Source organism: Drosophila pseudoobscura, unplaced genomic scaffold (assembly GCF_009870125.1).
Source record: "Drosophila pseudoobscura strain MV-25-SWS-2005 unplaced genomic scaffold, UCI_Dpse_MV25 Unplacedtig00000089, whole genome shotgun sequence".
NCBI classification, from domain to species: domain Eukaryota; kingdom Metazoa; phylum Arthropoda; class Insecta; order Diptera; family Drosophilidae; genus Drosophila; species Drosophila pseudoobscura.
Genome location: NW_022881713.1, coordinates 55574 through 67631, shown reverse-complemented (window position 1 = coordinate 67631; position 12058 = coordinate 55574). Strand labels below are relative to the sequence as shown.

The 12058-nt window shown below is 32.2% G+C and overlaps 3 non-coding genes across 3 annotated transcripts; all 3 read right to left on the bottom strand.

Annotated features, from left to right (window-relative positions):
• Positions 1 to 2790: 2790 nt before the first annotated feature.
• LOC117185463 (large subunit ribosomal RNA) lies at positions 2791 to 6753 on the bottom strand. Its single transcript, XR_004470975.1, has one exon. It is a non-coding gene; the product is annotated as a large subunit ribosomal RNA (ribosomal RNA).
• A 415-nt stretch (positions 6754 to 7168) lies between these two features.
• On the bottom strand, positions 7169 to 7347 carry LOC117185442 (5.8S ribosomal RNA). Its single transcript, XR_004470955.1, has one exon. It is a non-coding gene; the product is annotated as a 5.8S ribosomal RNA (ribosomal RNA).
• A 600-nt stretch (positions 7348 to 7947) lies between these two features.
• Positions 7948 to 9942, bottom strand: LOC117185453 (small subunit ribosomal RNA). The gene has a single exon (XR_004470965.1). It is a non-coding gene; the product is annotated as a small subunit ribosomal RNA (ribosomal RNA).
• Positions 9943 to 12058: the final 2116 nt, after the last annotated feature.

Below are 12058 nucleotides of genomic sequence, written 5' to 3'. Positions count from 1 at the left end.
TTTTTATTTGCACTTAATATATTATCACACGTATATAGGCTTAAACCAATATTAATTGTGTTTAAACTATGTATTTTGACAACAAATTTAAAATTTATCCAATTTCGTATGCGTTTTTTGTGATATACATTAAATAAAACCAAACACATGAGTTCATGTGGAATGGAATTTATATATTTTGGCAATATTTGAATTTGCATATAAATCGCTTTGATTATATGCTGGTACATTGTTGAAATGGCACTCATACAATATTTAATCATATAAGACCATTTCCAAAAATTCACGATAATAATTCGAAACAGAAATGATATATACTAAATAGTATATATCTTGGTTAGTTTCACTATATTATCTTTATTAAGATCAATTTGAAAACAAATATCTCCTATTAAACACTACTTTGAGTATAATGACAACATATAATAATATTATATACAATACTGTACCAAATATTGTATACAATACCGATGGACATCAACTGTCCATCATGTATAGGTTTTCTGCCACGCTTTCCGCAAATCGGGTATTTTTGCTTTAGAGTGCCTCTTAACAATAGTTTCTTTTCGTATTTTAATAAAAAATACAATACTATCACTTCAAAATTATTCATATATATTAAGAAATATATATATATTCATATAAAATACACAGACATTGTCGGCTAAGTATATTCCCCATATCATATGAAATAAATTAATAATTTTTCATTATAAAATTTTCATATGAAATATACCATGCACGAGACTACCACTCCCTATATAGGTTTTCTGCCACGCTTTCCGCAAATCGGGTATTTTTACTTGAGAGTGCCTCTTAACAATAGTTTCTTTTCGTATTTTAATAAAAAATACAATACTATCACTTCAAAATTATTCATATATATTAAGAAATATATATATATTCATATAAAATACACAGACATTGCCGGCTAAGTATATTCCCCATATCATATGAAATAAATTAATAATTTTTCATTATAAAATTTTCATATGAAATATACCATGCACGAGACTACCACTCCCTATATAGGTTTTCTGCCACGCTTTCCGCAAATCGGGTATTTTTACTTGAGAGTGCCTCTTAACAATAGTTTCTTTTCGTATTTTAATAAAAAATACAATACTATCACTTCAAAATTATTCATATATATTAAGAAATATATATATATTCATATAAAATACACAGACATTGCCGGCTAAGTATATTCCCCATATCATATGAAATAAATTAATAATTTTTCATTATAAAATTTTCATATGAAATATACCATGCACGAGACTACCACTCCCTATATAGGTTTTCTGCCACGCTTTCCGCAAATCGGGTATTTTTACTTGAGAGTACCTTTTAAAAATAGTTTCTTTTCGTATTTTAATACAAAATACTATACTATCACTTCAAAATTATTCATATATATTAAGAAAAATATATATACGCATATAAAATAAACAGACATTGCCGACTTAGTATGTTCCCCATATCATATGAAATTAAATTAATTATTTTTATTACATTCATCATTCATTTACATGAAAAATATCATATCAGCTGGTATCTTTGCTTTAATTTCACATATACACGTAATATATCTATTTATATTAAATACATTTTTATATTTTCTATATTTATAATCGCATTATGATTATGTTATAATGTTATATTATATATGAGAAACATTCCCATATCCATATCCATATCCATATCCATATCCATATAAAACCTAATATTGATATTTTATAGCACACCTCGGCGTTATTTGTTATTTTTATTCATTATAACACAATGTCAAAAATATACATATATTTTTGTAAATATGTATATAAAATATATCATTATATTTTCTCTATTCAAAATCAAATCATGCTCATGTTATAATTTTAAGGATATGGTGAATGTTTCCCCATATCCATAATATTGTCATTTTATATACAAAACTATTTAATTCTTGCATTTATATCACATATCATTGAATTCCAATATTAGAAATACTGCCAAGTTCCACAAACGACCACTCCAAATATACATATATTTGTACATATGTATATAAAATATATCTTTATATTTTCTGTATTCATAATCAAATCATGCTCATGTTATAATTTTTAGGATATGGGAAACATTTCACATACCCAATAATATTATCACATTTTATATACCAAACTATTTAATTCTTGCATTCATATCACATATCATTAAATTCCAATATTAGAAATACTTCCAAGTTCCACAAACGACCACTCCAAATATACATATATTTGTACATATGTATATAAAATATATCTTTATATTTTCTGTATTCATAATCAAATCATGCTCATGTTATAATTTTTAGGATATGGGAAACATTTCACATACCCAATAATATTATCACATTTTATATACCAAACTATTTAATTCTTGCATTCATATCACATATCATTAAATTCCAATATTAGAAATACTTCCAAGTTCCATATACGATCACTCCATGCTTTTTGCATTCATATTATTTCATATATACATTCACATTTGCACATATGCATATACACTATGTTTCGTGTGTTCACATAATAAAATTTTTATAAGTATCATTTCATATGTAATTAAGTATAACAAACTTATAATATAACATTATATTCATATTCAAGCCAACGTAATTTATATAGGATAAATAATTTATCCATATTTATATAAAATATATTCTTTTTAATATATATCTATATATAAATATATATTACCATTTATAGGTATATATTCATATAAATATATAAAAATAATTTTCATATATAAAGAATAAATTTATATATATCGAATCATCAAGCAAAGGATAAGCTTCAGTGGATCGCAGTATGGCAGCTGCTCAACCACTTACAACACCTTGCCTGTTACAAAAGTCGTTTACAATTGATTCTAGGCTTTGTCATTGTATTAAATAATGTTTTTATATGCAACTAGCGCGGCATCAGGTGATCGATGATCCTCCCAATTTACTATGTTACAAATTACATTGGCATCACATCCATTGTCGTTTATAAAATAAATTATAAACTTTTAATGGTTTAGAAGCCATACAATGCAAATTGCCCCTTATTTATCATTGCAGTCCAGCACGGATACGACCTTAGAGGCGTTCAGGCATAATCCAACGGACGTAGCGTCATACCACTGTTCGCTCGAACAAGTATTGTGCCATTGGTCCGTACCTGCGGTTCCTCTCGTACTACGCAGGAATGCTGTCGCAACAACGTTTTGTCATTAGTAGGGTAAAACTAACCTGTCTCACGACGGTCTAAACCCAGCTCACGTTCCCTTGCATGGGTGAACAATCCAACGCTTGGTGAATTTTGCTTCACAATGATAGGAAGAGCCGACATCGAAGGATCAAAAAGCGACGTCGCTATGAACGCTTGGCCGCCACAAGCCAGTTATCCCTATGGTAACTTTTCTGACACCTCTTGTTAAAAACTCTTTAAACCAAAAGGATCGATAGGCCGAGCTTTTGCTGTCCCTGTGTGTACTGAACACCGAGATCAAGTCAGCATTTGCCCTTTTGCTCTATGTGTGGTTTCTGTCCGCACTGAGCTGGCCTTGGGACACCTCCGTTATTATTTGAGAGATGTACCGCCCCAGTCAAACTCCCTACCTGGCAATGTCCTTGAATTGGATCATACCTGAGTAATTGGAGTTATACCAAATTTTCAAATTGAAAATACATAAATGCATTTTCTCATTAAAGAATTTGTTTGCGATTATATAACAAACTCGTGATACTTTGATCAAGAAGCTTGCATCAAAACCCAATACCATAAGATATAATAAATATATCCGTATAATGGCTAGGAAATGATACACGTTCCATTTAATCAAGTAAGTAAGGAAACAATAAGAGTAGTGGTATTTCATTGTCGATACCAAACCGAAATCTAATATCTCCCACTTATGCTACACCTCTTATGTCTCCTTACACTGCCAGATTAGAGTCAAGCTCAAAAGGGTCTTCTTTCCCCGCTAATTATTCCAAGCCCGTTCCCTTGGCTGTGGTTTCGCTAGATAGTAGATAGGGACAGTAGGAATCTCGTTAATCCATTCATGCGCGTCACTAATTAGATGACGAGGCATTTGGCTACCTTAAGAGAGTCATAGTTACTCCCGCCGTTGACCCGCGCTTACTTGAATTTCTTCACTTTGACATTCAGAGCACTGGGCAGAAATCACATTGTGTCAACACCCGCTAGGGCCATCACAATGCTTTGTTTTAATTAGACAGTCGGATTCCCCAAGTCCGTGCCAGTTCTGAATTGATTGTTAATTGATAATCGTTATAATTAATAAGAACTAACTGGTTTAACCCAATTAGTATTCTTAAAAATTTTAGCAAGAAAGTTCCACAATTGGCTACGTAACTAAACTATCCGGGGAACAAGTAACTACCATAAATGATAGAAACTCTATTTACCCAGAACGAGCACATAAACCATGTTATTGTTTCCCAATCAAGCCCGACTATCTCAATCTTCAGAGCCAATCCTTATCCCGAAGTTACGGATCTAATTTGCCGACTTCCCTTACCTACATTATTCTATCGACTAGAGACTCTTCACCTTGGAGACCAGCTGCGGATATTGGTACGGCCTGTTGAGAAGTTTGCGTGTCCCCACCATAAATTTTCAAGGTCCGAGGAGAAAATATCGACACAACAGTATATGTCATGCTCTTCTAGCCCATCTACCATATCTCTCTGCGAAAGACTTCCATGGTAGTACGGCTATAAAACAGAAAAGAAAACTCTTCCGATATCTCTCGACGGCTTCTTTATGGTCGTTCCTGTTGCCAGGATGAGCACGAGGCCCATATTTAATAACAAACGGATACTCAACAGGTTACGGAATTGGAACCGTATTCCCTTTCGTTCAAAATTATTCAAGTATTTAAAAATCATAAAAGATTTGACAATATTACTCACTGATTTTTTACTTGAAAATTTTCGGCTTTCGCCTTGAACTTAGGACCGACTAACTCGTGATCAACCACTGTTCACACGAAACCCTTCTCCACTTCAGTCCTCCAAGGTCTCATTCGATTATTTGCTACTACCACCAAGATCTGTGCCAATGGCAGCTCCATGAAGGCTTACGCCAAACACTTCTACGCATACCATTGTACCTTCCTACTCACTAAAGTTTCAAAATTTATATCACAAGTAATATAAATCATCTACTTTAGCGGTAATGTATAGGTATACAACTTAAGCGCCATCCATTTTAAGGGCTAGTTGCTTCGGCAGGTGAGTTGTTACACACTCCTTAGCGGATTTCGACTTCCATGATCACCGTCCTGCTGTTTTAAGCAACCAACGCCTTTCATGGTTTCTGCATGAGTTGTTAATTTGGGCACCGTAACATTACGTTTGGTTCATCCCACAGCGCCAGTTCTGCTTACCAAAAGTGGCCCACTGGGCACATTATATCATAACCTTAAACTTCATATCAAGAAAGTTAAGGTTCTTACCCATTTAAAGTTTGAGAATAGGTTAAGATCGTTTCGACCCTAAGGCCTCTAATCATTCGCTTTACCAGATAAGATTATTTTATATAACATTAAAATGCACCAGCTATCCTGAGGGAAACTTCGGAAGGAACCAGCTACTAGATGGTTCGATTGGTCTTTCGCCCCTATACTCAATTCTGACAATCGATTTGCACGTCAGAACTGTTTCGGTCTTCCATCAGGGTTTCCCCTGACTTCAACCTGATCAAGTATAGTTCACCATCTTTCGGGTCACAGCATATATGCTCAAGGTACGTTCCAGTTAGAGGCATAAATAATATAAATATTATCATACATAACTATATAGAACGCCCCGGGATTGTGTTAATTATCTATAAATAGTTAAAAAACTAATCCCATTATTAGTCAAGTTAATTACGCTATTAGGTTTATCTCCCAATAACTTGCACATATGTTAGACTCCTTGGTCCGTGTTTCAAGACGGGTCCCGAAGGTATCCTGAATCTTTCGCATTGTTAATCATACAAATGCATATAATAAACACAAAAATCAATGATAATTATGCCATTATATAATTTCGAAAAATTAACGCACTGTATTAATTTTAATTTATCAACACTTTATCAAATTAATGACATTTATTCTATGTTAAAATGCAAGCATAATAATTTGAATAAACTATAAGTCATATTTTATGATAAATTTGTTATATGCTAATAGATTACAATGTCCTTATATGGAAAAAATGCACACTATTATTATAATATTGTTAAAATATTACAACTTTAATGATGAATTTTCCATAACGGATATTCAGGTTCATCGGGCTTAACCTCTAAGCAGTTTCACGTACTGTTTAACTCTCTATTCAGAGTTCTTTTCAACTTTCCCTCACGGTACTTGTTTACTATCGGTCTCATGGTTATATTTAGTTTTAGATGGAGTTTACCACCCACTTAGTGCTGCACTATCAAGCAACACGACTCTTTGGAAACATCATCTAGTAATCATTAACGTTATACGGGCCTGGCACCCTCTATGGGTAAATGGCCTCATTTAAGAAGGACTTAAATCGTTAATTTCTCATACTAGAATATTGACGCTCCATACACTGCATCTCACGTTTGCCATATAGACAAAGTGACTTAGTGCTGAACTGATTTCTTTTCGCTCGCCGCTACTAAGAAAATCCTGGTTAGTTTCTTTTCCTCCCCTAATTAATATGCTTAAATTCAGGGGGTAGTCCCATATGAGTTGAGGTTGTATATACGTATATTAAAATTTATAATGATAATTACACTATATTATTATATATAGAGCGTTCTCATAATGAAATCATTATAATATTCGTATTTTATAACGAATATCACGAAGAATATTAAATATTTATATTTACAACAAAATTTCCTTTCGAAACATTAATAAGAGGCAATTCTAGATGAAAAAACTTTAATTATTTTTTTATGCTAGACATTCCTCAGTATTATTTGATTCAAAAAGGACAAAAAAATATATATTTTTCTTCGTTCTTCTCACACAAATATATACAACAATGAGAGATAATGCGTTTCCATTTAATATCAATATTATGAATATATATATATATACATATCCAATAATATACAATATGCTTAAAAATTTCGTAAAATTTTTAAACAACTTATTTAGCATAGTCTTACAACCCTCAACCATATGTAGTCCAAGCAGCACTATAAAATTAATTAAAGTACCAAACAGCATGGACTGCGATATGCGTTCAAAATGTCGATGTTCATGTGTCCTGCAGTTCACACGATGACGCACAGTTTGCTGCGTTCTTCATCGACCCATGAGCCGAGTGATCCACCGCTTAGAGTGATTAAAATTTGTTTATTCATTTATTTGTCAGATATGTCTTTATTGAAAGAAATTAAAAATACACCATTTTACTGGCATATATCAATTCCTTCAATAAATTTTAATTTTATCCTAAAAGAATGTTGCGAAATGTCTTAGTTTTATATAAACGATATATTACCATATTGTTAAATAATATAATATGTATTTTGGCTTGTTTGATAATTATCAATTTATATAAAAGTATTAACCTGAAATCAGGTACAACATTGTACTTTTTAGGCTGTTGCATTAACCAATGTATGCCCATAGCTATGATGGACAATACATATTCGCAACGCGTGCATACTATGGTACATATGCACACAGATTTTATAAATCAATATTATTGTAATAATATCATCAATATGTATTTATATATTAATTGCTACACACATAGAACACAATGTTATATGTATAGCTACTACTAAATGAGTATATTGGCAATATAATTAATTAATATAAACATATAATATATACAACTGAATATATTTTTTTTTACAATTATGATTTTATAAAAACATATTTTGTTTGGTAAATTGGCAATATATATATATTTTTGTTAACGGTAGAAACATACAATAATGATCCTTCCGCAGGTTCACCTACGGAAACCTTGTTACGACTTTTACTTCCTCTAAATAATCAAGTTCGGTCAACTTTTGCGAAACAACCGTAACACGCAAGGCGTCACAGTGATCACGTCCGGAGACCTCACTAAATAATTCAATCGGTAGTAGCGACGGGCGGTGTGTACAAAGGGCAGGGACGTAATCAATGCGAGTTAATGACTCACACTTACTGGGAATTCCAAGTTCATGTGAACAGTTTCAGTTCACAATCCCAAGCATGAAAGTGGTTCAGCGGTTTACCCGGACCTCTCGGTCTAGGAAATACACGTTGATACTTTCATTGTAGCGCGCGTGCAGCCCAGGACATCTAAGGGCATCACAGACCTGTTATTGCTCAATCTCATTATTGCTAGACGCAATTTGTCCATTTAAGAAGCTAGTGTCCTTATAATGGGACAAACCAACAGGTACGGCTCCACTTATATAAACACATTCAAACACAATAAACATTTTACTGCCACCATGAATGAAGGCTATATAAGCTTCAACACCATAATCCTGAAGATATCTATTTAATATATTTGAGTCTCGTTCGTTATCGGAATTAACCAGACAAATCACTCCACGAACTAAGAACGGCCATGCACCACCACCCATAGATTCGAGAAAGAGCTATCAATCTGTCTTACACACTTATGTTCGGACCTGGTAAGTTTTCCCGTGTTGAGTCAAATTAAGCCGCAGGCTCCACTCCTGGTGGTGCCCTTCCGTCAATTCCTTTAAGTTTCAGCTTTGCAACCATACTTCCCCCGGAGCCCAAAAGCTTTGGTTTCCCGGGAAGCGACTGAGAGAGCCATAAAAGTAGCTACACCCAATTGCTAGCTGGCATCGTTTATGGTTAGAACTAGGGCGGTATCTGATCGCCTTCGAACCTCTAACTTTCGTTCTTGATTAATGAAAACATCTTTGGCAAATGCTTTCGCTTAAGTTAGTCTTACGACGGTCCAAGAATTTCACCTCTCGCGTCGTAATACTAATGCCCCCAAACTGCTTCTATTAATCATTACCTCTTGATCTGAAAACCAATGAAAGCAGAACAGAGGTCTTATTTCATTATCCCATGCACAGAATATTCAGGCATTTGAAGCCTGCTTTAAGCACTCTAATTTGTTCAAAGTAATTGTACCGGCCCACAATAACACTCGATGAAGAGCACTAATGCAGGTTTTTAAATAGGAGGAATATATAAAAAAATACAAGTACTTAATTATATATAAGAACTCCACCGGTAATACGCTTACATACATAAAGGTATAGTACTAACCACAATTGTAAGTTGTACTACCCGTATGAAGCACAAGTTCAACTACGAACGTTTTAACCGCAACAACTTTAATATACGCTATTGGAGCTGGAATTACCGCGGCTGCTGGCACCAGACTTGCCCTCCAATTGGTCCTTGTTAAAGGATTTAAAGTGTACTCATTCCAATTACAGGGCCTCGGATATGAGTCCTGTATTGTTATTTTTCGTCACTACCTCCCCGAGCTGGGAGTGGGTAATTTACGCGCCTGCTGCCTTCCTTAGATGTGGTAGCCGTTTCTCAGGCTCCCTCTCCGGAATCGAACCCTGATTCCCCGTTACCCGTTGCAACCATGGTAGTCCTAGATACTACCATCAAAAGTTGATAGGGCAGACATTTGAAAGATCTGTCGTCGGTACAAGACCATACGATCTGCATGTTATCTAGAGTTCAACCAATGTAACGATCTTGCGATCGCTTGGTTTTAGCCTAATAAAAGCACACGTCCCATAAGGTCCGTGTTTTAATTGCATGTATTAGCTCTAGAATTACCACAGTTATCCAAGTAACTGTTAACGATCTAAGGAACCATAACTGATATAATGAGCCTTTTGCGGTTTCACTTTTAATTCGTGTGTACTTAGACATGCATGGCTTAATCTTTGAGACAAGCATATAACTACTGGCAGGATCAACCAGAATAATGTTTTCGTTTCGTGCGCATACGCTCACATATGTAAATATTTGACAACTCAATAATACTTTTGAATAAAAAAAAAAATAAATAAATATTTTTTATCAACAGTTTATGAGAATTTGTTAAACGATTGTGGCCATTTTTATATAGCATTCACATTCGCCATTTTTCTCTATATAAATATATATATTTTATTATATACATTTTTTTTTCGTTCAAAAATATCTTTTTATTTGCACTTAATATATTATCACACGTATATAGGCTTAAACCAATATTAATTGTGTTTAAACTATGTATTTTGACAACAAATTTAAAATTTATCCAATTTCGTATGCGTTTTTTGTGATATACATTAAATAAAACCAAACACATGAGTTCATGTGGAATGGAATTTATATATTTTGGCAATATTTGAATTTGCATATAAATCGCTTTGATTATATGCTGGTACATTGTTGAAATGGCACTCATACAATATTTAATCATATAAGACCATTTCCAAAAATTCACGATAATAATTCGAAACAGAAATGATATATACTAAATAGTATATATCTTGGTTAGTTTCACTATATTATCTTTATTAAGATCAATTTGAAAACAAATATCTCCTATTAAACACTACTTTGAGTATAATGACAACATATAATAATATTATATACAATACTGTACCAAATATTGTATACAATACCGATGGACATCAACTGTCCATCATGTATAGGTTTTCTGCCACGCTTTCCGCAAATCGGGTATTTTTGCTTTAGAGTGCCTCTTAACAATAGTTTCTTTTCGTATTTTAATAAAAAATACAATACTATCACTTCAAAATTATTCATATATATTAAGAAATATATATATATTCATATAAAATACACAGACATTGTCGGCTAAGTATATTCCCCATATCATATGAAATAAATTAATAATTTTTCATTATAAAATTTTCATATGAAATATACCATGCACGAGACTACCACTCCCTATATAGGTTTTCTGCCACGCTTTCCGCAAATCGGGTATTTTTACTTGAGAGTGCCTCTTAACAATAGTTTCTTTTCGTATTTTAATAAAAAATACAATACTATCACTTCAAAATTATTCATATATATTAAGAAATATATATATATTCATATAAAATACACAGACATTGCCGGCTAAGTATATTCCCCATATCATATGAAATAAATTAATAATTTTTCATTATAAAATTTTCATATGAAATATACCATGCACGAGACTACCACTCCCTATATAGGTTTTCTGCCACGCTTTCCGCAAATCGGGTATTTTTACTTGAGAGTGCCTCTTAACAATAGTTTCTTTTCGTATTTTAATAAAAAATACAATACTATCACTTCAAAATTATTCATATATATTAAGAAATATATATATATTCATATAAAATACACAGACATTGCCGGCTAAGTATATTCCCCATATCATATGAAATAAATTAATAATTTTTCATTATAAAATTTTCATATGAAATATACCATGCACGAGACTACCACTCCCTATATAGGTTTTCTGCCACGCTTTCCGCAAATCGGGTATTTTTACTTGAGAGTACCTTTTAAAAATAGTTTCTTTTCGTATTTTAATACAAAATACTATACTATCACTTCAAAATTATTCATATATATTAAGAAAAATATATATACGCATATAAAATAAACAGACATTGCCGACTTAGTATGTTCCCCATATCATATGAAATTAAATTAATTATTTTTATTACATTCATCATTCATTTACATGAAAAATATCATATCAGCTGGTATCTTTGCTTTAATTTCACATATACACGTAATATATCTATTTATATTAAATACATTTTTATATTTTCTATATTTATAATCGCATTATGATTATGTTATAATGTTATATTATATATGAGAAACATTCCCATATCCATATCCATATCCATATCCATATCCATATAAAACCTAATATTGATATTTTATAGCACACCTCGGCGTTATTTGTTATTTTTATTCATTATAACACAATGTCAAAAATATACATATATTTTTGTAAATATGTATATAAAATATATCATTATATTTTCTCTATTCAAAATCAAATCATGCTCATGTTATAATTTTAAGGATATGGTGA